Raw genomic sequence first — 27,987 nt, 5'->3', positions numbered from 1 at the left:
AGACATGTATCTCCTGGGGGAGGCTTGAGGTGGGGGTAGGGAGAAACCATTGCATCGCACTACAGCAATGGTACAATAATTTCACATTCATATATATAAACAGTATTAGCATAATACCATTCTTTGTAGGAAGAGATGTTAACATTTAGAGGGTTGTAATTATTTTAGGAATAATGAATTTCTATAAGGCATCTGTTTTTTCCAAAGTATTTTGGTTAAAGCCTGATTTGCGTGAAAACATAAATAACCTCTTGCTCCAGACTGAGAGCATCAGCAAGCTTTAACAGATGGCCTCATTTAAAAATCATTTGTAAGATATCTCACATTTATCCAACACGCTGTCAACTTCTTCCTTTTATTCAATCATGATTTTACATATTTCTGTCATAAATATTTCTTAATCCTGTGCATTCATGGAAATCACACAATTTAGTATTTATACTTAATTTGGTTTGGGTCAACCCTGATTCTTTAAAACTTATGCCACTAACCAAAGTATTATAGAATGATTAATTATAGAAAAATATAAAGTTTAACATTAACTCACGAAAATGCAAACAAAAGCAACATTTTAATCAAGGAACAAGTGGGAAAACAAAAGGACTAAAAAACTCTTCATCCTGCATCCTTCCCTGGCTCTTATTTTTTCTCCTATCTTTCATATTCAACAACCTGGAACAGAGTGGATACCTGCTGTCTCTATTTCTTCACCTCCCATTCACTTTAAAAAAAAACTGTGAAATCCATTTAGTCTTTAACCAACTGCATGTAATCAAGGTTTTGTACCCCATACCCCTGGAACTTCTTGGCCAATGATCACCCACAATTCTTATACTGCCAAACAGAATGGACATCTATCCATGACTCATTGTTGACTTTATACTCATTGCTCAAGGCATGTAGCATTGTTCCTGTTCTCCCTCCAAAATTCTCTCCTCCCTCGATTTCCATGAGACCACTCTTCAGGATTCTTTTTCATTCCCCTCTTCTAAATAAACATATTTTCTAATCTTTCTTACTCTAAAGATGTCGACTACTAGCTATATAGCAATGATTCCCAAATCTGTATCTCTGGCCCATATACATCCCCTGAACAAATTCACACATCCAAATGTTCACAGGTTACTTCCACCTGCATGTCCCAAACTGCACCTTTTCTTATGGTCCTTGTTTTAGTGAAAGACACCTGTCCCATCAAGTCACTCAAATCAGAAATTTGGGAACTATCTTAAACTCCTCCTCCCTCACCAACTGACTAAGTTCAGTTGATTTTCTCTCATTTCTGCAAGGTTCTTTTCTCAGTTTGGGTCATGATGGTGATGATAATCACCTGGATTCTTACAACATTTTCCTAACTGGACTCTGCCTCCAGTCTTGCCATCCACCCCAATTTATTTTTTTCAGACTGTTGCCAGAGTGATATTTCCAAAACATAAGTCTGATTGGTATTCCCTGCATAAAATATTTAAATGGCTCCCCATTACCCATGGGAGAGAATCCAAAATCATCCTTTCCGGAAATAATATTATGATCTGGCTCTCTCTTGGGGGGAGGGTGACTTCCTTTCCATATCCATGTTTAAACTGAAGTCTTAATGAGATAGATGCTTACATCTAATTATAGTAAATATGTGTGCATTTAAGTTAGTTAAGATTAGAACCCATTCCAAACCGAAAAAACCACAGGAATGTGAAAGATCAAAAATATGGAACAGGAAGAATCCAGAATAAAAATTAGCAATAGGATAAATAATAACAGACAAGACTTACTGGTACTGATGAAAGTGGGTAACGGTCTGAACTGAATTAGAGTAACATAACTAGATAAATTATGGACTACTGAAATATAAAATCTATATATATTTTCACAAGTGGGCTTGGCCTTCATCTTTGATAAGTGGAGTCTGGAGGAAGGATTAGAAAAGAAACTGTATTATAAGAGACCATAGAGAAATTGTAATAGTGACTCCTTGAAAAGACAATTCCAGTAAGTAATTTTCATGCCATAAATGTGTTAGTGTGCTATAATCATTTAAAAACATATAAAGAATAGTATATTTTACAAATACACTATATTAATTAAACTAATGAAATTCAAGTCCCTGCATTTCATGTTTCTAACGTATGAATCCAAATCTACTGAATTTCAACTTTTTGTTAAAAATTTGCAACTCATCTCACTGTTTTTGAATAGTTCATAGTGCACTGAAAGCCATTTCGACCACGTAATCAAAAATAAATGGTAGAAAAAATGGACAAGGTGAGTGAATTATTCAATAATTTCAAGATGTCTTTTTTCAAATAAACTTCCTTTGTACTATGACCTTTTCTTTTTGCGTAACTACTTTAAAAAAACTTTTCAGTATTATGTCCTAAAGTACTAATTTATGCTTGTGCGCGTGCGTGTGTGTGTATAAATCTCACTTTACAATTTTTTAGTAAGAGCAAAATCAAGACTAATAACAGCACCCCAGAACTTCTTGTCACCCCTTTCTAGACACTACCCATGCAGAGAGTGTCCTGTGTTTGTTTTTAAAACTGTTTTGCCTTTCACATTTAGATTGCAATACATCTGGAAATGAATTTTGTTTATTGAGTCAAGATTCATTTTTAAAAAATTAACTGAGTACTACTTATTGAAAAACCTATCTTTTCCCATCTGCACTACAATGTTACTTTTGTCATAAAACAAGTGGCCATATATGTGTTGGTTGTTTCTGAAGTCTTTTCTATCCCATTTGCTTATTGATTTATACTTGCATCAATACCTAAGTCTTGATATCTGGAAGTGTAAAGTATTCTAGCTTTGTTATGTGAAAGACTGAGTTCTTGGGCCTTCGCATTTTCTTAAAAATTTCCACACACACAAAAAATCTGTTCGAATTTTGATAGAATCGCATTTAATATACACATCAATTCTGAAGAAAGTGACACATCAATTTATATTTGTAGTAGATTTAGTCAGACATTCAAAGTTGTGTAGAATGTGGCAGTTCTTCATTGGGTGGCATGCCCAGAGCACTGATGAATGTCAGATAACCCAGCCTCATTCATTAAATACTACTGAGTATCCCTATGATAACCAAAACCATGTTGATATCAAAGGGTTAAAAAAACTCACCTAGTGGGGTCTCATTCTTAACATTATATTCTATGATTCTTATTGTTCATTCATTCAGTAAACATTTACTTCTCACCTACTAAGTGCATGCAATAGTGCTTATAAAATGTTGAACTGAGTTAAGGTCCTTAAACAGAAGTCTTTTCTACTTTAATCAATTTGAAACTTATATCTAGGCAATTGAATTTACCCCATAATACAGACTGGACAAATCCCTTACATGTTAAATTCGAACTCTTTAAAATAGAAATAATGTCTTAATTCATTTTGGTACCTCCAGTGCCTCCCAAACAGCAGATTCTCAATTAGATGTTTGGCAAACAATTTTAATATACTTTAAGATAATTTTAATTCATTTAAAACTTTAATCTTAAAATGTCCTTGGCCTTGGAACTTGCAAAAATGATGATGGGTTTAAATGTTCACTCAGGTAAACCTTGATTTAACGAAATTTAGGAGATCTTTTTGCTTATTTTATTCCATCCTGGAGTAAAATTCGTATTACTCATTTTGCCACTTTGCAACTACACATTACAGTAGTTTAACATGACTTTTAAACTATATTTTTAACAACTTGAAACCTCATATATTTTGACCTGCTACAGAAAAATAATAAATGAAAGATTTCCATAAGCTGTATGCGAGCAGAAAAAAAACCCTCCAAGCTTTGCATTTTTATCATGCTTGCACAAGACACCACAAAAGCAAAAATTTCAATGCTTACTTATCAGATATGGCAGAGAACGAAACTACACATTTTTGTGTAAAACAAGCTGCTCTAAAAATGAATTACATGGCTAATGTGATGTTAAATTAAATAGAACACAAAGATACAAAGAAATATACTGATGAGTTTGGGCTTTGGTGGGAAAAGAGGGAAAATAAAGAAACATATTTATTTATGTAAATATAAATACTTGCTTATTACCAAATATACTCATTCAGTGAAATATTTTGGCACTATGGGTGAAACAAAGGCATAGAACATATAATTCCTGACCTCAAGGAACTTATTGTCTAATAGACAAGTGTCAAAATAAGCACAGTGTAAATAGAAAGGAATGACTATAAACATTTTATGATCCAAATGACTTTCACAATACAACTCAAATACGTTCTTTCCGTAGCTTTCCCTGAACATGGTTTAACAACTACCAGAATTACCTCATTATTTTTATTTTTTTAAGATTTTATTTATTTGACAGAGCGAGCGAGCACAAGCAGGGGGAGTGGCAGAGGGAGAAGCAGACTCCTGGCTGAGCAGGGAGCCTGCCATGGGGCTCGATCCCAGGATCATGACCTGAGCTGAAGGCAGATGCTTAACTGATTGAGCCACCCAGGCACCCTGAATTACTATATTATTTGTCTTCGCACAGCATTTCATACCTCACTCTATTTTGTACCAATCAATCTTTATTATAGTTATTTGTTTATATGTCAGTTTACTAGCTTTTCATCGGGAGGGGTTGTGTTTATATATGTCTTCTTTATAGCCTGGCACATGGTAGGAGCTCATAAGTATTTAATCAAATTGAGCTAATATAGTATTGTACAAAATGTACAAAGATGAGAGAACTGAAAAATAATACCAAGGTGCTAACTTTACAAACAAGTAATGAACAGGAAACTGTTCTTAATTTCTCTTTTTCTTTTTTTTTAAAGTAAGTTCAAGGCTTGAACTCAAGATCCTGAGATCAGGAGTTGCATGCCCTATTGACTGAGCCGGCCAGGTGGCCCCACTCTTAAATCTTTTAGAAAATCCTAAATTCAAGGTTTTTTTTTTTTAAAACATAGCGATACCTAGACTGAGTGGACCTCATAGAATCAGCATTCTGGTGCCACAGTGAACAACGTTATCAGAACAATGCTCTGTTAATGAGTTCTGACCCACCCTACAGAATTGTCTTAATAGGATTAATTTATATCTGAGGGTGATCGTAACCCAACAGTACAATTTAAAAATTCATCTATGGGGCGCTTGGGTGGCTCAGTCAGGTAAGCATCTGCCTGCGGCTCAGGTCATGATCCCAGTATCCTGGGATTGAGCCCTGCATGGGCTCTTTGCTCACTGGGGAGTCTACTTCTCCCTCTGCCTCTCCTGCTTGTGTGCTCTCTCTCTCTCTAATAAGTAAATAAAATCTTTGAAAAAATTCATCTGTTGTAAACTCTTTATGAAGTATATTTGAAATAATTTTGTGATGATGGGTCAGCACCCATGGCATCATTCCTCTGCTCAGAAACATTTGATAGCTTCCCACTGCCTATTAGCTTAATTATAAATGTCTCAGCCTGGCATGAAAGGCTCTGCGGGATATAGCCCAGGTCTACTAGTTTTTACCTTAAACTTACACTATATCTCTTTACCTCAAAGAAACACATGATTTGTTCTTGTTATTCTTTTTACCTCAACGTTTCCTGATTTTGTTTGGAGAGGGACAATATGAATTGCTAAGAACACTCATCCTTCCTAGACTGCCTATAGCTTGGGTGGCAATTTGCAAAGTTCTGGCCAATGAGTTGTTAACAGAATTCTACAGAGGAGTATCTGGAAAGTTTTCCTTTTTTCTTTCCCTCAATCCCTTCTTCCTGCTGGACTGTAGACTGGTAGTTGGAGCTGCAATCACCATCTTGTGATTATGAGGCAACAAGTATGAGGGAAGTCTCGAAGTCACAGAAATGTGACCTTGACATTCTAAAACCACTGAATTGATACCAGCAGCTGCTTACCTTCAGACTTCTTGTTCTGTTTGAAATATAAAGCCTTTTTTGTCAAAGCTTCTACCAATTAAGTTTCCTTTTGCATGCACCTGAATCATGTCCTAACTGACATATCTTCTCTCTAGGTTTCTAGATTGATCACGTTACCTTCCCTTTCATTTTTCTCATTTGCTTTCAAACAGATGTAGTGTCTCTGTCTTCTATGAGCCCCATAGCATTTTGTGCTTGTTTTTATACTTAGAATATTTTGCCTTGTATTGATTTTTCCATATTTGCCTAATCTCTTCTACTGCTGTGTTCACTTTTCTGGTGCAAGAATAGTGTTTTACTTATTTGCTTTATACACAGCAGGCTTCTAAATATTTTTTCTGAACTGATTTAGACTAAGTATATTACACTACAGTACTCATGTTTACAAACGATTCTATAGGATATGAATGATGTAAAGCTTGTGCTGCCCTACAGACTTCTCCTCACAATGTAGAACCAAGCATCATTATATGTGACTGCTAGATGAATTAAAAATGCTTCTTTCTGCTGTTTCCTTCTGGAACATGTATATAAGTCTGAAGTTTTGTTCTAGCCCTGTCCCCAGTTGCTCTAGGGTACAAAGCCAAATTGAAAACAGAATAAAACACCCAAAACTAAATACATGAGTTTGAATTTTTATAGAAATACAAGTCACTAAGCTGGTTAATTCCAAGTGTTAGTATTGAGCCAGGATGCACTGACATCTACAGGTTCCATCATGAAAACTTAACCACAGGTTAATAAAGGTGTGCCCGTGCTGTGCATTTTTTGATACATCAGTTAATTAATACCTCACAGATATTCAATTTGCGAAGGTTTGAGTGCCTCAGGATAAACTAATTATATTTTAATTGAGTACTTTCAATCCTTAACAAAGAGGGATTCATTCAGTCCAACATTAACACTTTGCATTAAATGAAATGAGTCTACCATTGAGTTTCTTCCTGAACAATTTTGTTACTAAACTCTGTAAAGGTCTTTATAAGATAGTTTATTACACAGTGTATGGAAGAGTACTTTAGGAGAGCATTCATTTAACACTCCAGGGCAGTGGATTTAAATATTTTTTAGTTGTCCAACCCTTACTTCAAATAAAATACATGGAAAAGAACTGAAGCTAGGGTGAGTATACTCAACTTAGTCTGTCCCCTGCCCTTTGTTTCCCTCTCACCCACAATCCAAATCAGCAATTCCAGAGGCACCTCTTACTACCACAAGGGCTATAGCATTTTGAAAACCAATGCTAGAGGGAATATACATTTTAAAAACCTAGGATGCAAATATAGAAATATTTTCATAAATGTCATTTTGGCAAAAAAGGATTCTTACCAGTTTTAAAACATAATATACCTAACTCAGTGTCTTCTGAAGAATAGGGAACCAATAAATCCTAAATTTTGTTAATGATGTTGTTGTAAGAATAAAAAGTACCTTGGAGACTTTTGGTTTCTGGTCTTGAATAAAAGGAGCTTGGAAGTCATCAGGCTTACCCCCCAAACAAGAAAAAAAGCTGAATAAACTGAACCTATCACAGCAGTGAGGTCACAGGGCAAGCCGTTGCCCAGAAAACTGTAGAAATGATAGGCAGATACAGAGAATCACAACTTACTAGAGCAGAAGCCTGAGAATAAAAATCTCCACAGGAGCCAGTACTAGAGGAAAACAAAACAAAACAAAACAAAACAAAAAACAAAAACTAAACTAAACTGTAAATGACAAATTGCTAGCAGCTCAGTGTGGACAAGTTTTCGGATTACAAAAATCCAAGGGGTGCCCAATCTTAAGTATAGAAAGACTCAATACCATCAAGGTTTCAGTTCTTTGAGCTTGATGTAAAGATTCATTGCAATCCCAATAAAAATCTCAGCAAGTTATCTTGTGGATATTGACCAAATGATAAAAAGTTTATATGGTAAGGCAAAAGACCTAGAATAGTCAACACAATATTGAAGAGCAAAGTTGGAGGAATGACTATTTATTATGGGCTGAACTGTGTTACCCCAAATTTATATGTTGAAGATCGAACCCCCATCTAAACTCCCAGTACCTCAAAATGTAACCATATTTGGAAATAAGATACTTAAAGAGGTAACTAAGTTAAAATGAGTCTTTAAGGTGAGCCCTAATCCATTGTGACTGGCACCCTTATAAAAAGAAGAAATTTAGACACAGTCATACACAGAAGGAAGACCATGTACTGACACAGGGAGAAGATGGCAAACATGCTGAGGAGAGAGGCCTCAGAAGAAACCATCTCTGCTGACACCTTGATCTTGGATTTCTGGCCTCCAGAACTGTGGGAAAATAAAATTTCTGTTGTTTAAGCCACCCAGTCTGTGGTATTTGTAAGGCAGCTCTAGAAAACTACCTTATTTCAGACTTACTCTATAGGTACACTAACTAACGAGACAGTGTGGTACTGATGAAAGAAAAGACCAGTAGATAAATAGACCAGTATATAGAGCTTAGAAATAGACCCACACAAGTGTAGTCAACTGATCTTTGACAGAGGGGCAAAGGCAATTCTATGGAGAAAGGATAGTCTTTTCAACAAACGGTACTTAAACAAATGGACATCCACATGCAAAAGAATGAATCTAGACACAGACCTTACACCTTTCACAAAAAGTAACTCCAACAGACCTAAAATGCAAAGCTATAAAACCCTGGAAGATAATGTAGGAGAAAATTAAGGTGACCTTGGATTTGAGAATGACTTATTATATATAATATCAAAAGCATGACCCATGAAAGAAAAAAATGGTAAGTTGGATTTCATTAAAATTAAAAACTTCTGTTCTGTGAAAGATACTGTTAAGAGAATGAAGACAAGCTGCAGACTGGGAGAAAATCTTTGCAAAATACCCATCTGATAAAGGACTGGTATCAAAAATTTAGAAAACGCTCCTAAAATTCAACAGCAAGAAAACATACACTCTAATTAAAAGCAAAAGATCTGAACAGTCACCTCACCAAAGACGACATACAGATGGCAAATAAACATAAAAAGATGCTCAACATTATATGTTATCGAGGCACTATAAATTAAAATGAGATACTACTACATACCTATTAGAACGGCTCAAATCCAAAACACTGACAACATGATAAAAATATATTTAAAGCATACATGTCATAGATCAGAAATGATATCCCTTGTCACTATTTACACTTACAATGAAAAATATATGTCAACTTAAAAATGATAAGGTACGTATTCTCTAAAAAATTATTTTAGAGAATACTTAAACAAAAAACATGACTAACATGATCCCTACCATGTCATTTAATATTACCTTACTTTTTATACCTCAACTTCTGTTTCCTTTGTTCTTGGGCAAATTCATGTTACTCAATGCCCCACTTACATGATAATTTAAGTCTCCTGCATTCTCTCCAAGTCTTCTTCAAGAATATACCAGATACCATGAATACCCTCTCCCTTCATTCTGAAAGCAAAATAATATTTCTATCACTTGAAATTATAAAGCCGCAAAGCCAGTATTTAAATATATTGTTACTTAAGAAGAAGGGATAGGAAAAACAAAGAACAAAAAAAAAAAAAAAAAAAAAAAAAGAAGGGATGGCATTAAGCAAGTCACTAGCCAGTTAATTTCACAGTTGACACAGTATAATACTTTGTCACTCTTGTTTAGTAAATATAAATAAAAAAAATTGAGATTGCATGAAAATAAAGGTGGCTATAATTCAAAAGTTACAAAGAGAGTTGGCCTTTGGAGTCTGTTATGGGTTGAACTGGAGCTTAGCCATTCATTTGAAATGTGACCCTTGCCAAGTGACTTAACCTTTCTGAATCCCTTCATCTGACTTGGAGGACTAGTTGTGGGAATTAAATGGCACAATACAGGTACTGTGCTTTTGTCTGCCACTATTCAGTACTCAATAAATGATAGCAACGAGTGATCTCATTATTGTTCTTACTACTAACACTAGCTCCCAAATTCATTCATGCCTGTACATAATTTAAATAGGGAAGGGGAAGAAAATGAGATAGTTTGAGGTAAACTGAGACAAACATCAATTTAAAAGTGTTTTTTGAGCATTTTATCGTGTGTCAGACTGTTCTAAACAGAACAGAGAAAAATCCTTATTCTTGTGAAGCTCACACCCTAGTACCAGAAGATGGAAAACGAACATAATAAATGGGAAAATGATATAACATGTTAGAAGGTGGTCAGTGCTATGGAAAATACAGAGCAGATCAAGAGTAACAAGGAACAGCAGAGTGGGGGTAAACTGCTACTTTGAAATGGATGGTCAGGAAAAGCTTCATTAAAGTGGTATTTCAACAAATATTTGAAGGTGAGGAAGTTAGCTATGAAAAGATCTGAGAGAGGAACATTTCAAGCAAAGGGAATAGTCAGCAAAGGCCCCAAGGCTTGGCATGGTCAAGGAACAGCAAGGAGTAATAGCAAGTAATACCAAGTGTGGTTGAATCAGAGCAAATGTGGGGAGAGGAATAAAACCTGAAATCAGAGAAAGGTAGTCAGATGAACTGGGGTCTTGGTGGCCACCAAAGGACTTCTGAGTGAGATGGAGATTCGATGGAGAGTTTTGAGGAGAGAAATGACACGATGTGTCTTATGTTTTAAAAGAATCATCCTTCTGGCTGCTGCATGAAAACAAAATGAAGGAGATCAGGGTTAAAAGTGAGTATCTAGTTAGAAGATTATTACAATAAGCCAGGCAAAACATGATGATGGCTTGGACTGAATGGTAGCATTGCAGGTAGTGAAAACTGGTTTCACTATGAATATATTTTAAAGGCAGAGTCAGTAGGATTTTCTGTCAGAGTGGATGTTGGGTAAATGGAGATTGTTTTAAGGAGGAGAAAAAAATCTTATATGAATATAGTGTTTTCAGAGACGTGGGACTTCCACAACTTCCACAGTATAAGCACCCAAGAGGTCTGAAACTAGTATGATATTGTATTTCAATGATACTTGAATTTTTGAAAAAGTAGGTAAGAGGAGATGTGAGAACAGAAACCATGAGTAATGTCTGCATTTCCCACAAGGCCTACCCCGTAACTTTAACATTGTATGTGCTTAATAAATACATACATTTTAAAAAAGTTTACATGTATTAATTGCTCTATCCCAGTTCCTTCTCATGACTCCTGAGGGCAAGAACTCTATCCACTCAATTTGTCACAATCTCCTTCCTCTCCTGCCCTTCTTCTTCATTTCTATTTGACAGTGATGATTTTTCCTGTTTGCAAAGAATTTATGTGCTAAGGAAGTCAGATAGATACATAGCTACCTTTTCTGTAGGATGAGCAATAAAAAGAGGAAAGAGGAAAAAGAGGGTTGCAGCAGTTATCAAGCATTTAGCTTCAGTAATTTCCAAAGCTTCATTACTGCCACGTGAGGTACACCTAGCATACTTTACAATCCCAGGTACGTTTTTTTTTTTTTAAAGATTTTATTTATTTATTTGACAGAGAGAGAGACAGCCAGCAAGAGAGGGAACACAAGCAGGGGGAGTGGGAGAGGAAGAAGCAGGCTCCCAGCGGAGGAGCCTGATGCGGGGCTCGATCCCACAATGCCGGGATCATGGTGAGCCGAAGGCAGATGCTTAACGACTGAGCCACCCAGGTGCCCCCCCCCTTTTTTAACTAGGTACCAGAAACCTGAATTAATAAAGACATTGTTACTGATATTATATAAACAGGTAATGTTCAGCTTTGTTTTGGTAATACGGACAGAATGTAAATTCAGTTCATAAATGTAAAATCAAATTGTTTCAGAATTCCTGTTCCTGAATAAATCATGTTTAATTTTGTGTCTTCGGGTTTGAGAGAAAAACCATGCCGGGGCGCCTGGGTGGCACAGTGGTTGAGCGTCTGCCTTCGGCTCAGGGCGTGATCCCGGCGTTATGGGATCGAGCCCCACATCGGGCTCCTCTGCTGGGAGCCTGCTTCTTCCTCTCCCACTCCCCCTGCTTGTGTTCCCTCTCTCGCTGGCTGTCTCTATCTCTGTCAAATAAATAAATAAAATCTTTAAAAAAAAATTAATTTTGTGTCTTCGGGTTTGAGAGAAAAACCATGCCCTGGCATTTTTCAAACAGGCCTTATGTGAAGACCTCAATGCTGTAGGGAAGAATGTTTTAGCTCCATTTACTTCCAATCCTAAAATGCATAAATGGCAAAATGAAGAAAAATGGTTGGTAGGTCAAGCTAAAAAGGTAACTTATATTAACAGTCCTATAAATGAGACTTTCCATATCAAGTGTTTTGGCGTAGCTTTCTAAATATACTCATAATACAGACTTCTATCCAAGTTAGATAGAAATAAATGTTTCCCAATATTCTATCTTTTATTAAAGAAAATGTGTCAACCAAAGACATGGCGATGACTGGTAGCATCACACTTAGTTTTCCTATTAAAATGCCAAGAGCATGCAAGCAATTTAACACACCAACTCAGAGGCAATTTTTTTCCTTATTTAGTAAGTGAAGAATGTGTCTTCAATGCTCGGGTGTGAATCCTTTATTAAATAAAATGTTTTACAATCTTAAAAATGCTCTAAAGGGTTACTAAATAGTATTCTATTAAATGCTCTATTAAGTAAATTTTTCAAGAGGTTCTACATGAGAAGTGCCAGGGTGGCTCAGTTGGTTAAGTGCCTACTTTGGCTCAGGTTATGATCTCAGGGTCCCAGGACTGAGCCTTGCTCAGTGGAGAGTCTGCCTCTCCCTCCCCTCTGCCCTTCCACTTCGCTTGTGCTCTTTCTCTGTCTCTCTCTCTTAAATAAATAAAATCTTAAAAAGAAAAAAGAAGTTCCACACAGATCTTGTACTGTTTACTTACATTAAAAAAAAAAAAAACCACTATGAGTGACTTTACTTTCTCCAATGCAGTAAACAGACTGATGAATTGCTAACAGTATATCCTTGGATACGTCCAAAGGTTACACTTTGGTTTGTTTTTATGGTCATATACTATATCCCTTAGGTCAAAAGATTATTTTAAATAATCAGTTGTAGCCTAACAGCATCTCTAAGAACCCCTCCAGTTCCGGTTCCATTAAATGAAGTAACAATGAGCTACTTAATACATAATCAAAAGAATCAAGAAGTAAGAATAGCATATTATATTGTGTACTAGGAATTCCAAACATATTTGGTGTGTTTAAAGAAAAATTTTCAGGTATTTTCTTTTATATAATTCATATCTATACCTAGAAAGATTTGATCATTAGAGTAGTATAGTTTGTTAGGATAATTGATAATGGGATGAGAGTTTATGCATCAAAAACATGGCCTATTGAAAACTATTGCCATTTCATGATAGTTTTATTAATTTCTGGTTTTCAGTCTTCCACCCTTAACAGAATATCATGAGTTCATATGGAAGTCATTTGAGAACATGTTATTAGAATTGTATAGTACTTGAACTGTGCATGTAATGGCTGTTTGATTGAATTATTACTTCTAATTCACAAATGCTCAATAAAAGTCACTTCTGAAGAGTTTTATGTAGATTTACATAGTAACAGAATAAACACTATTTATAACAAATGCCATTATAACAAAATCCCCTTATAACAAAGGACTTCAAAGTCCCAAATGATGGCTTATATATTTTTAAAAGTAATAACTGATACAACTTCAATGTAACAAAACAACTTGTACAGTCCCTTAGAAACTTCTGCAACACAGAAGCCCTTTATTGACTCATGTAATAACAATGAGATGAGTATAGGGTACACTCACACTGGGTCCATCACCATTAATTACTTAAAACTGGGTCCAGTTGAGTAGGCTGGTGAAGGCCATGGAGTGATCAACAGAGGTAGCTAGAGGTCTTCCTACCTGTATCGGAATTTAGGGTTGAAGAGCACCCTAATTACAGTCATCAGCCTCATCCCTGCCACCCTCTCCCCCTCACCCACCTTCTATGCCCCCACCATAAAAATGAAAATGAATACTAAGCAGCTGAAAGACTCTGCTTAAAATAAAGTTCTTGGAGTAAAAGAATGGTAATATTGTAGCAGACCTAGAACTTAATGACCTGTATTAGCAGCCTGAAGCCAAACCTTAGGTCACATGACTACTTTAGATGTTCACAGAATTTTGTATACAGCAGAGTCAGGGGAAGAGAAGTGCTTTTTACAGTCACTTCACAAGTAAGTCTTGTTGCTTTCTATCCTTCGATGCTGCAACCATTATTCACTGGGGAGCTCAATGTGCCATTAGAAAGGCTGTTATGAGGATATGTGTTTTGGGGTATCGAGGTTGAGTTATCTGCATCTGAATATGCATATGTGTCAGTGAAGATTATTAGGTGCTACGCTAGGCTAGGCATTTGTACTGTGCCTTTTAGTCTACCTGGAGTAAAGGGGAGGGGGAATCTCTTGTTTATAAGGACATAAAGTCTTATATTTCAATTTAGAGAGCTATTATCTAAAATGTATTAAATCTATGAAATCATGTATAATGTATGATGTTTACTTTTAGTGATTGATATTTCTTTCATTGGTTTAAGTAATATGAAATGAATAATTGCATACTTCCCACTGTACATCTTAAATACTTTCCAATGGCACAAGGCTAGTTAAATTATTTCTGTTCTCAGTCTTGCATGTTAGATGAGCTACGAAATTCACCCTTTAAGTTCTGTTTGCTAGTTTTAAGACACTAAAAGATTATTTTATTATTATTATTATTTTACAAAAAGCTTCTAAGTGGAGAGTTGTGATTCTGTGTGCGTGTGAGCAAAGAAACTATTTAACTTTCATGGTTTTATTTTGAAAATTAGGCTAATGTGTAAGGAAACTAAGGCCCTTTACTTTCTATTTGAAATCTTTAATTATAAGCATTATACATTTGAAAGGCATCCTAAATTAGGTATTATCTTAGCTCTACCTTTATTTACTTTTACATAATTATCCTGATGAAAGATATAATTATGGCATTATACAAAATTACTAACCCATTTTTTAAAATTTTTCCTAAGTGATAAACACATTACATATGGATTAAGGCACTAAATCTCCAACTAAAATAGCTAGGATTTAATTGAAAAGTGGAAACTAGAATTCCTATTTCTTGGTTAAGAAAAAAACCCACCTTATGAAAAAGAGTATTTTGGGGGAAATACTTAATGAATAAATTTTAAGATATAATTACAACTTTCTAATTACATAAAAAATGTTTATTTTAATGTCCAATGTAGAGAAGAAAAACTGAGAAACGTCTTTTAACACCATGGAAAAAGCAAAAGGCTCTCTTTGCTTGAATTTTTCATTTTGTATTATTGTGGCATGTCATGGAGACAGAATCACAATGTGACATTTTTATCTTCATCTTTGATGTCTGCAGCATAAAATTATTACTCTTAGAGCAGTAAGAAGGAGTCTCCTATTTAGAAAACAATGAAGCTTATTATATAATAATAGGAAGGAGAAATCATCTTTCCTATGTAGCAGAGTGGCTCCCAATCCTCTAAAGGAATGGTAAAAGAAGATGGCCAGGACATAACACTTCCAAACTTAATTTTAAACAATGATCCAAATTATCATAAAATAATTAATCATGTTTCACTCAAGTGATAATAGATATACATGTCAATTGACTAGGAACAATGAATATGTAGGCCCATGGGATATTACTATCCAGTGTTATCAAGATGTTATCAACTTGGCACCTCCCCTCTATTTTAAGGGTATATTTTAAATGCTCAGTTGGTTTGGCTTTAATTAGTCATCCTGATGGGTATTCATACCCAATCTTTACCATATGTCTATAGAGGCAAGAGGAAGAGATGATACAGACAAGCTAAAAAAAGCATTTAAATTTGAATTAAAATTATTGGACAGTGTTTTAACACACTAAAAAACATAGTTTCTCATTAAAAAGGAGAGTTTTACATAAGCCAAAGATTTAGAAGGAAGTCAATATAATGGTAGAAAAGGGTCACTGGAGTGGAGAAGGAGCTAGCAAAATCTTCACCAAGTAGGAAAGATCAAGTTACGTATCGTATCAAAGTGGGTTTTGTTTGTTTGTTTGTTTTGTCTTGTTTTGTTTTTTTGCTTTTTTAAGTTCTAGGTTGATATGGAGAAGTAGTCCAACCTTAAAGACAAGAAACAGTTTATTAATTAGGGAAAATTAAAACAGGCCGGTATGGCTACTATGCCAGGTGCTGCATTCGGGCTTTGAGAGTTGATTACTTAATGCTCTTCCTCGAAGAGCGGACAACTCAGATCCATATGGAGAGTTAAAGATGTAGTCAGCAATAACATAATGTACAATTAAAAACTGGTTAAGAGGGTAGATCTCATGTTAAGTGTTCTTTTTTTTTTTAAGGATTTTATTTATTTATGAGAAAGAGAGAGCAGGGAGAGGAGCAGAGGAGAGGGAGAAAGAATCTGAAGCAGACTCAGTGCTGAGCGCAGAGCCCAACATGGGGCTTGATCTCTGAACCCTGAGATCACGACCTGAGCTAAAACCAACAGTTGGACGCTTACCCAACTGAGCCACCCAGGCGTCCCTCATGTTTTAAGTGTTCTTATGACAATTAAAAAAGGGAGAGATTTAGCAGATACATGTAGCAGATATATTATTATATTTAGCAGATGTAATATTTTCCACATATTATTAGTTTCTCATTCAACAAATATTTACTAAACACCTACTGTGTGCTACATCCTGTTTTAGGTGCTGTGCATGCATTAGTAAACAAGAACATGACACAATTTCTGCCACCAGCTTACGGTATGGTAGACAGAAACATCAAGGAAACAAAAAACTAAAATAATGTTTATAAGTGTAAAAATAGAGGTAATTTACAAGGTACTCTAGGAGTACAAAGGTAGGCTACTTGACTTGGTTTTGAAGAATCAGGATAGACGTTTTAGAGGAAGTGACATCTAACTAAAGGAAGAACAAGATTGATCTGGCAAGAATACTTGGAAGAAAAGGGAGAATATTTTTGGCATTTACAAGAGACCTGGAAGTGACAAAATGGGCCACTATGGGAACTACTAGTACAAGAGTCAGACTGCAACTTGGAGTTCAGCCAAGAGATGGGCTAGACAGGTTGCCAGAGGCGAGCATTGGACTAGATTAAAAATTTACCTAAAAGTACCTCCATAAAAATTTACTGAACAAATTTATAAAAATCTACAGTTAATCTGGATCTCACATAATTAGTCCTTGAAACGTCAATTGACTCAACATGTACATTATATTGAAATAACAAACATTTCATCCTAGGTCAAGATATTAAAAAATCTGACAGAATTTCTCACACTTCTCTCTATGCGACTCTTACACACACACACACACACACACACACACACACACACACACACACATATGGCATCAGAGTAAATCTCATCCCAACTTTTAAAGCAAAGATGAGGGAATTATTTTAGTGGGAAGGAACTATTCCTTCTCGATACAAACAAGTGACTTGAGTGTTGTCAATCATTTAAAAATAGTCTGAAGGCACAATAATTTTGTCTTATGTGATGGTGTTAAGGCTTTTTTCAGGATACTTTTATAAAACATTTACTAAGAGGTATGAGAATTTTACTTTCTTTTCTTGTCATATTTTTTATAAGATTCATGGTGTATGTATCATAAGATTCATATATTTTTTAAAAATGTTGAAAAAAGGTTATATTAAAACCCAAAACAAAAAGCATAATTATTTAAATATTATACAAAACATCATTTTAATCTGCTTGTTTTCTAAATTTAAAATAAACATTCTGCTTTCCAAATGAAGCAATTACTTTTTCAGATCATAACTATTCAATAATTACCATTTTTAAATTTTTGAATATTTACTGCAAAGCAATGTAGTATCAACTTTTCTGATTAGAAAATAGATGCTTGCAGGAAAAATGGAAGCGATTTTATTTAAAAAAATACACAGATGCATCCTATAATAAAAAAGTACATTTAATGATCATATAATTAGATGGGAGGAGTAACTGGGTATGATAAGATGAATGGATCACAGCTTTTACTGCCTAAGTTAAAATTTAGCACAAAATTAAGGCTGCCTACCATTAGAATTACTGTATAAGTTAGACTTTTTTCATTTGATTGCTTTGAAATAAAGTATATAGTTTACTAATTTACTTTGATAGTACTCCCTTTTCTTCAGAAATACGTGTCATAAAATATATTATGCAGCTTACTGGTAGACATTATATAGTTGAAATTAAAAATGTGGAAATATATAAATAGGTTACTTTGACACTCTTTTCAGGATACTTATTTTAGGTGATGTTACTGAAATGTCATGTGATTCACTTATAACCATTGTATTAGTTGAAATAAAAATACTGTAGAAAATAATAAAAATTAAAGATTACATTTGTTAAAAATAATTTATATTACATTAAAAATATGAGTGTTTCACTTATTATACTTACTAAATAATTACATGATACTAGAAAATTAATTTACAAAAATATCCAAATCAAGTTGATGGTTATTTGACATCAGTTACTCTAGAAAGGCTCTGTGCAGAACGCATTAGTGACTATACTACTGTTTCATAAGATTATAGAAAAAATTGCCCTTATTAAAAGGAATCTTTCCAAGGGAATAACAGACTTTAATTAAAACTAATAGACAATCAGGAATAAACTTATTAAGTGATTGCTGTGATGAACTAACCTGGGCCAAACTTTCTAGGCCATCTGAGTATCTTTAGATAGAGTCACATTTCAACAATTGAGGACAGGTTAAAAAGACACCATTTTATCACAACTTCTATATGTGGTCTTTGAAAAACCATTTTAATATCCAAATGCCTTTTTTTAAGTCACCTCAATCTTTTCTTTTACAATTTAAATCTCATATTCATTTGCTTCTCCATGTTTGTTGTTAAAACTAATCTTATGATTAAACCTCTATATACATTCCCGAAAATTATTTCAGATTTCTCGTTTCTCTAAGATATTAAGTCCTTTAACATCTCCTTGTCCATCATCTCAAAATATTTGATAATTTCTGATTCCAAAGGAATCACAAAAAGAATATAGGGCAGTAAGTTTATTTTAAAGTCTACATAAGGAAACAATCAAAAAATTAAAATATTTCCTGCTACTGTATTTATTATTCTTTTCAAATCTATTTATCTTTAAAATCTATTTTTTTACCCTTAAAATAAATTTGAAACTTATTTTGAAAAATATTTTTATGTTAAAATGAGATAATTAAATCCTTCTTAAAAGCATTTTTTGTAATATGAAAATTTACTGAGATGGTTCAAGAACTGGTAAATTCTGGTAGGGGCCAATCTACTAGAAAAATCTTTGTTTTTTGACAATTGTGGTATATAGATAAGAGAACATTTTAGAAAGCACAAATATTTTTTTAATGACCATGATTTTTAACTTCATGGTGAAGCTAACCTATAGGTAGTACTTATAATGGCAGAAAATGTTCACCAAACATTTTTGGGTAAAAAAAAAAAAATTGTAGTATAAAAGCAGTCCTAATGAAAACTGGAAAAATTAGAGTAAGAGAAGTATCTCTTTTCTGCTACAGGCATAGTTTAAGTCTTGTTTCACAAATAAAAGGACCGTCCCTAGCATATGGAGTAGTTGCCATGTCCTCCCAGGGATGGTCTGTAGCTATGTTCACCTCAGGCTCATCAAGAAGAGGTGAACTGTCAAATATAATTTCAGTCATAGGGTGGTTTGGTTGAGACAGATTAGTGGTATGCAATCACGATAGATAGTTTATCCTAGTTCCAAAATGCCGCTTGGGAAATCTTGAACTCAAATGAACAGAGACTCAGTCATTATTAGTGTCAAAAAGGTATACAGAGACAAAATTTGGTTGGCAGCACAAAAGATGAATCAAGGCGCAAAAGTGACCAATTGCATGTTCAAAATCGAAATTGAGTGGCATATTAACAGTTTGGAAACACTTTAAATATCAGAAAAGTCATACATTATTAATTGTTCATTGATTAAGATTTAAAACATGTTCCTCCAAAGTAATATGTTTTTAGGAAGACAATATAAATTACATGTATTCTCTTATTTCAAAATCTTTATTCTCACTGAGATGCAGAATAAAAAGGCCCCTCTTAGATCTAGGATTAAGACAGTAAGATACTTTCAAAAAATTTATTACTCTCTTTCCTTCAGTTGAAAATTCCAAGAAATCAGACTTTTTAAAACAAAAATTGGTTTTGTGAAAATATATTAACATTTAAATGTTACATAATTTGATGACTTTCTTAGGAAGAAATCAGTATATAGTAAGGGTATAAACTTAGAATGTGGAATAACTTAATCTAAGAACCTTCCAAATATTTTCTAAACACTGGAGAATATACATTTATAAATTGTAAAATACATTATTCTATTAGCAAACACAAACTTTGGTAGCTTTAAATCAACCCCCCCAACCCAACTGAATATCCACAAAAAGAATGTCCTCAAGTGTCACTGCCTGAAGTGATATGCTCTGACAAATCTAACAGCTCTTTCTGTGTCATTCCTAATGCACTTGTCACTCAGTATTATCCATCCTCATTAATGACAATGGGAAAGTTTATCTTGGGAACACGTTTTAAATCATCTACTCTTTACAATGGGACCATGAAATCTCTTACAAAACATGAGGCGGGAACTACTCTGACAACAAAACCCCTTCCTGGCAGCTTTATTCTTAATTCCTGTTCAAGGAGTAATCTGTTTATTATAAAATCATACAGAACAATATATTAAACAGAATTTGAAACAAGAATAGCTAGTGTGATTTTCAAGCTTACAAGTATTTTTACAACATTTTTATTAGGCTGAAAACACTAAGTTGAGTCCTTTTTGTGTGGTTTCATGCAATCTTTTTTTCTATTCTACATTATAAACACCTTTGAGAAGGATTAGTTTTATCTAATTTTAAAACAATTTACAAAGGCCAAAGACATTAATCTTTACATAATTATTTTAAAAATGATATAGACATTAAGTAAAAGCAATTTTGACTAAAGCTGTCCTCACATGTTTAAATTTTCTAACTAAAATGGCAAAAGATTCCAACTCAAGTCTCATACAGCTTAAAAATATCCTGACCAGTCCCAAACTTACTTTTAATAATATATTTATATTTTAAGCTTTAATGTGGTCTTATTTCCTTCCCTAAGAAATTCCTACAGTTTTTAAAAAATGAAGTGAAAAATAAGCAAGACTTCTTGATCCACAGCGGTCACTGAAGCCTTCTGCTTTAATCTGGCTATCAATTACATACACTAGGTAGTGTGGATAATGAGCAGCTAATCTTCCTTTGGTATACTTCTGCTGATAAAATCAAAACTTGTTAGAAATATATCCTTATGCTTATTATTCAGTCATCAAAAGTTTAATGCGACATTTAGAATAATTTACTTATGGTAAAATAATCTTAAATAGATTACCGTAAGTTTGAAAAATCACATTTAGTGTTGATTTTCTCGCTTTAAATCATCTGAAGCTCATTTGTGAATTCAAACATGCTAAAAACAAAAATACTGATTTTTAATATTTAAATTGCATGGACCTGTAATTCATGAAGCCTTTTTGACCTCAGAATTCAAGTCTATTACTTCAACATTTCTAATTAACACCTTATATAAAAAAAGAAAAAAGAAAAAAGTTCCTTTAAAGGATGTTCTAAAGGTTATATGTGCTTCATGTTTAAGATTCTAAGTTAAATGTACAATAAATAACATAAAATGGCTAATTTAATTTATAATGTTTTATAAAAGAAACACCAAATCTAAGGAAAAATAAGAAGATATACACATAAATTTTACTTGTTTTTCATATATTAGGTGTTTATTAGGAATCCAGTTATATTATATAAAATAGCAATTAATGTGTGGCTTCAAAAGGCCGAATTAGTACTAATGTAATGGGTGGGAAGTTGCCCTAGCATCTGAAAGAATTTTCTAGCAACTGTAGTTGGTAGAGACTGAAATGGGGTGCCTCTAAGAAAGTGAGTTCCTCATGAAGACAGAGAGGCTGGGTGAGAAAATATGTGCACGCAATAAGAAGCTGGCTTTGAAGCCCTTTAAGCTCCCTTCTGATTTTAGCATTTTAAAAAATCTAGGTATTTTCTCCAAGAGACACACCTGCATTATTAATTCAGAAAGTGTAAACTACACATCAAGTGATTATATGAGTTTCTTATTACTCAAAGCTTAATTTTAAGACCATCAAGCATATCCTCTACTTGACAATTCTTTTAGTGAATTTTCCTTAAAGTACGTAGTCTTCTAAAGTAGTGGTTCTTATTTATAGCAAACTTTCTCTGTAAATGACCAGATAGTAAATATTTTTTGCCCTTGCGTGCCATAAGATGTCAACTTAGTGATGTAGTATGAAAGCAGCCATAGACAATTCATAAACAAATAGGCCTGGCTGTGTTCCAATCAAAGTTTATTTAAAAAAACAGTGAAGCTGGATTTGGCCCATAGGTCATAGTCTGTGAACCTCATGCTTTAAAGCATTAGGGGCGAAATTGGTTTAATATTGTCTTTTACTTATCTATTTCTACTTTAACCAAATCATAAGAAACTTTCCAATAAAATGATGGGAATGTTATAATATTTGAGTGCTAAAGCAAAGAAATGGCTCATATTTATGGCACTATGAAGAGTTGATCGCACTTCCAAAATATCTTCACATGTTCTCTTTCTGTTTCTTGAGTAAATTATACATTAAGTCAATAGGACCCATGAAGGAAATGCATTCAACTATAAATTATGCACTGTTAAGCTTTTCTTCTGAATATAATTGTCCTTAAATTTCTATCTGGGCCAGAATGGTTTCCCAGGAGGAAATTCTTAAGACAAACTAAAGAATTAGATTAGGACTTGTCAGCTCCATGTGCACAAAGAGGTCAGTAGGATGATTCTTCAATAATGATAGTTCTGATGATTTGTTATTATGGAAGTGATATTAGTTGCTTTATTACCAATATACATTTAAATCTGAACTTAACCAAAATGTTGTATTTATCTTCCACTGTACATAATTATTTCACACTTAACTCCTGAGTCTCACAAATCTTTTGTAATATTTTTCTGTTAAAAGCCAGAAAACCATAAAGGCAATAAAATCCACTCTATTGGCCCAAGAGGACCAGGCATATTAACAGGCAATTACTGGGTGAAAGGGGATTAGAACGTATATGTACTTTAAACCCAAGAATCAGAACTGATTCTTGTCTGATTCCTGTCAGCTCTGGGGGACTTTTACGAATTTGGAAAATTTATTAGAAAATCTTTTAAGATGAAGCACTCGAAATAATTTTCAAGTGACAACAAAATGACAGTAAGGAAATATTGATTCAAAAATACTTTTTGGTAACTAAAAATTATATATTTCCTCACTTTCTAGCTGATATTTCTGAAGAGTACAGCTCGACTTCATTTCAGCTATAACGGTTCTATTATATTATTAGCTGATTTTGAAATTATTTTGTTGAAGTATGATTGACACACAATATCCTATTAGTTTCAGGTGTACATCATTGTGATTTGATATTTTTATATATCATGAAATGATCCCCATGATCACTTTAGTTACCAAAGTTATTACGATATTGGTGACTATGTTCCTATGCTGTACATTATATCCCCATGACTTATTTATTTTTATAACCGTAAGTCTGTACCTCTTAATTCCCTTCACCCGCTCCCCCAGCCCTCCCCTCTCTGAAAACCAACAGTTTGTCTCTTGTATCTATGAGTCTGTTTATGTTTTGTTTTATTTGTGCATCTGTTTTGTTTTTTAGATTTCACATGTAAGTGAAATCCTATGGTATTTGAGTTTCTCTCACTTATTTCATTAACGTAATACCTTATAGGTCCATCCATATTGTTGCAAAAGGATCAGCTGCTGTTTTTGAAGGTTATTTTACTTATTTAAAACCTTAGAAGTAGATTAACCATTTATAAAAACTCAGACTACTAGATAGAGTCTGAAATGGGGAGATTTTATAGTCCTATAATATGTTTTGAGCACTGTCAAGAGGACATTCATCCACTCATTCATTCAATATTTTTTGAGCACATACATGATCAGGCACTGAACTAGGAAGAGGGGATACGATGATGAGTAAAACAGACATAAGTTTAAAGCATTTATGCCCCTAGATGAACCACGTTTCCCCAAAGTTTCGATATTTTATAAAAAAGGCTTAAGCATGATCACAGTGTTTTCACCGTGTTAAAGAAGTATGGCAGCAAAGCCAAACAAAACATTGAAGAGTGGATAGTCAAGGACTAAACAAGCAGAGTTGACCTGGATTAGGGATATTCTTGGCTGCTTGCATCATGATTGGCCTTAATGACGGGCCTTAGTATTTTTCTATAAAAATCAGTCCTACAGGTTTTTGAAGTGTAATTTATCATTATTCATTTGATTTTTGACTCAAACCCATTGCTAAATTACTTTTGTTTGACCCAGATTTGATTTGGCATTGGCTACAAATTTAAATTTTTGATAGTACATAGCAACCCCCAAGATAATTAGGAGTGTATAGTTGTGTATCTGAATGGCCAAATTCAGATGGAAGAAGCTAGAAAGTGCTGGATAAATTTATTTCATTAGTATATTTTTACTAATTTAATTTTGAGAACAAAAAATGACTTACACCTCATATATATATGTGTATGTATGTGTGTGTGTGTGTGTGTGTGTGTGTATATATATATATATATGTATATATAAAACATAAAATCTAAATGCATTAAAATTACTGTAAGGTAAAAAATATATTAATCATTAGTTTTGCTTTCATTCTAAAATCTTAATTTATTGAAAATCAGGTGAGTGAATTCATTCAGCACAGATCATTACTAATACTTTATCTGCACCACCATTTGTTTCCCTCAGAGCACTAGAAAGGCTATGAAAAATAATGAAAATAAATCAGTCTAGTTTGATTACTTTTTCATACTTATCCCTTACAAAATTTTGAACTTTAATACAGAAAAAATGGAGTATATACATCTTAGCCATTTTGAAACATGCTAGTTTTATGGTAAAGAACATTTGAACACTACCATTGTGCTATGTTTTCTATATCTGGACGTGATCCCTGCATTTAAACTGTGTGTATGTGTGTATGAGCAGTTTTCTTTAAAAACTATAGCTATACATTTTAGTAATTTTCTATAATTATATCAAGAATAGAGTACTAGTGCATTTGGTTTTGCTCAACATTTTAGCAATTTGTTTGTAAAAATATTAATAAACTAGTATTGTGTTAGCTTTTCCCTTTGCCCACTGAATACAAGATAAGTTGACCCATTTATTTACAGGCTCAACAAGGGCAATCCATTTCATGCTATAGCACTGACCCTTAACAAAGATCTTGTAAATGAGTAGCCTATTACAATATGTACCAGTGACCTTTAATTGCACCAAGAAGCTTTTTGTTACAAGGGTTTTCAATGCTACACCATAGCTACAGTATAAGTTGGTAAAATATTTCTTAGGTTGTTGAGCAGATATATCAACAACCCCTCTACCTATCAAAATATATACACAAAAAAAGTGTGAGGCATTTAACTAAGTCTACATTATAATAATGCCTTTTAAATGACTATTGATCAGAAGGATAAGCTGTTTTTCCAATCATGGAAGAATTAAATATTTAGAACTTGCATAAACAATTCATTAAGTCATTAAAAATGTAATAAAATACAACTTTGTTCTTAATAAAATAGCCTTTGGAAACAAAAATAGTTATTTCAAACTTGGTACCAGCAACATTTTATAACAGGAAATTTTAATCTTAGTAAAAGACACCTCTTCTCTGGAACTTTCACAACTTTGAAATGTTTAGGGAATCATCATATATCCAACAAAACATACCCAAATACTCAAATACATTCCAAAAATTATTTATATTAAATAAAGATATTTAAAGCAAAATTTCAATGAAGTATAGGGTCAGATATTTCCACTGATTTACTCAGAAATTTCTGAATGAGTGCAATATATTTTTGACAGTTTTACAAAAAATTGAAACCAAATACTCCATTTCATTAAACCATTCATATTAAGTATCTCATTTCTGGAAGGCTCATGCCAAAATGATTTAGTCTGATTCTCTACAACAATGGTGGGTTGACTTGACAGCACCTGACAAAACAGTTCAGTGAACTTCACTATACCAGATACAAAGAACCTGGACTGGCTACTCTATGAAATGTCCACTGTGGCATGGAGTTATGACAGTAATAACTCTGATGAAACTTTAATTTCTACTTAAATAAGAGAACTGCTTTACTAGTTTTGTGGTTAAAAGCATTTCCATTACACCTCAGTTTCTCTTAGTCTCTTAAAAGTTCTGTCTTTTAAAAACTAATAATTTATATTTAATCTCACATTTCCTTAATGAGGAGCATTTCTTATACTAAACTGTAGAAACATTTTAGTAATATTAATCAATAAAAAAGGAAAATATTTCACAATCATAAGATTTATTGCTTAACTTTGCTTAAAGATGGTATTTGAAAGACTTCCAATAAATGAAACATTTGCAGCAGAAAAAGAAATAGGTATTAATATGAATGGATCAAACCCTCATTAGAACAAGTTATGATAAAAAAGGAGGCAAAAAAAAGAAATTTTAGGAAACTGAATTTGGTATCTTATTACCTTGTTAATTATATATGCCTTAATTATCTCACTAGATATTTTTTGATGCTTCAAAGATGATATATGTAAAATAATTTAGAAAAAATATAACAACATGGTAACTATGAGCAAATTAATATTTGCAGAAATACCTGCATGTTGAGTATAAGTGAATATAATAATAATACACTGTAATTAAATTTCAAAACTTTTGAACCATATCAAAATAGCAAAGGAAGGGAACCCTGTTTCTTTGTATAGAATATTTTCCCCACTTTCTGTAGCTAAGATTTAGAAATCCTACAGAAGTGGTTAGTGTTTTAGGGAATGGCTTTATAGTTTTTTCAAATTAATTTGTCTATTAAAGAATACCTACCGAATACCAGAAATTAGTAAAAAAATAAGGAAAAGAACAATCTTGTAATCGTAATGTTATATAAGGGAGAAGCTATGATTAATCCAATCTGAATCTTAAAAGGTATTTTATAAAAAATAGAGTAGAAATGCTTACTAGGATCACAAGAATTTTTGACATGAATGTTAAAAGAGTATATATCCATGTGTGTGTGTCTATTTCTGAGGTTTGTTCCTTTTTATGTCTCAGGGCAGAGGCTGTCTGGCTCATGCACCGAAGATGAGATGGCAGCACATCTTGTGGCGTGGGGACTAGTTGCTGTTTAAGAGCCCAGGCTTTGGGGGCGCCTGGGTGGCACAGCGGTTAAGCGTCTGCCTTCGGCTCAGGGCGTGATCCCGGCGTTATGGGATCGAGCCCCACATCAGGCTCCTCTGCTGTGAGCCTGCTTCTTCCTCTCCCACTCCCCCTGCTTGTGTTCCCTCTCTCGCTGGCTGTCTCTGTCTCTGTTGAATAAATACATAAAATCTTAAAAAAAAAAAAAAAAAAAAAAAAAAAAAATAAAGAGCCCAGGCTTTGGTCTAAGTGTCCTTTCTGTCAGTTATTAACTCTGACTTTGGATGTTAGGTTACTTGATCTCTTTGAACTCTAAGTTTCCCCATTTATAAAATGTAGATAATCATGGTACACAGTAGTTGTGAGATCTCTGAGGTAATGGCAATACAGCACTTGCAATAGTCCTCGGCCCCTGTTAAACACTCTATAAAACTTTTTATTTTTAAATCAATAATAATTAACAGAGCTCCTGAACATGTTAACTTTGCAGTGTAATTCTGTATATGGAGTTAAAAAATCTGGATTTAATCCTAGCTCTATGACTTTGGGAAGGTTACATAATTCCTTATATTCCCTAACATTAAAATGTGTGTAATAACGCCAATGGCAAGGGCTCCTGTGAGTATCAAATAAGAGTTAAATATGGTAGTGTATGTGGAAGCACCCAACACAATGCTGAGAATGAATGAGATACCCGATACATGTTTTTAAATACACTAATGGTAGACATGAGTTACTCTAAAAATAGTACTTTAGCAATTTAACAAATATTTATGAAATACCTACTATGTGTGCTTGGG

The 27,987-nt window shown here is 33.7% G+C and overlaps 1 protein-coding gene across 3 annotated transcripts in view; it reads right to left on the bottom strand.

Moving 5' to 3' along the window:
* Positions 1-27,987, bottom strand: part of ELP4 (elongator acetyltransferase complex subunit 4) — a 247,800-nt gene that overhangs the window by 87,189 nt on the left and 132,624 nt on the right. The window lies entirely within an intron of this gene.

The sequence above is a fragment of the Ursus maritimus genome, unplaced genomic scaffold, assembly GCF_017311325.1.
Source record: "Ursus maritimus isolate PB19 unplaced genomic scaffold, ASM1731132v1 scaffold_23, whole genome shotgun sequence".
In the NCBI taxonomy this organism is placed as follows: Eukaryota; Metazoa; Chordata; class Mammalia; order Carnivora; family Ursidae; genus Ursus; species Ursus maritimus.
Note: the sequence above shows the minus strand (reverse complement) of the source record. Positions and strands in the feature narration are given on the sequence as shown.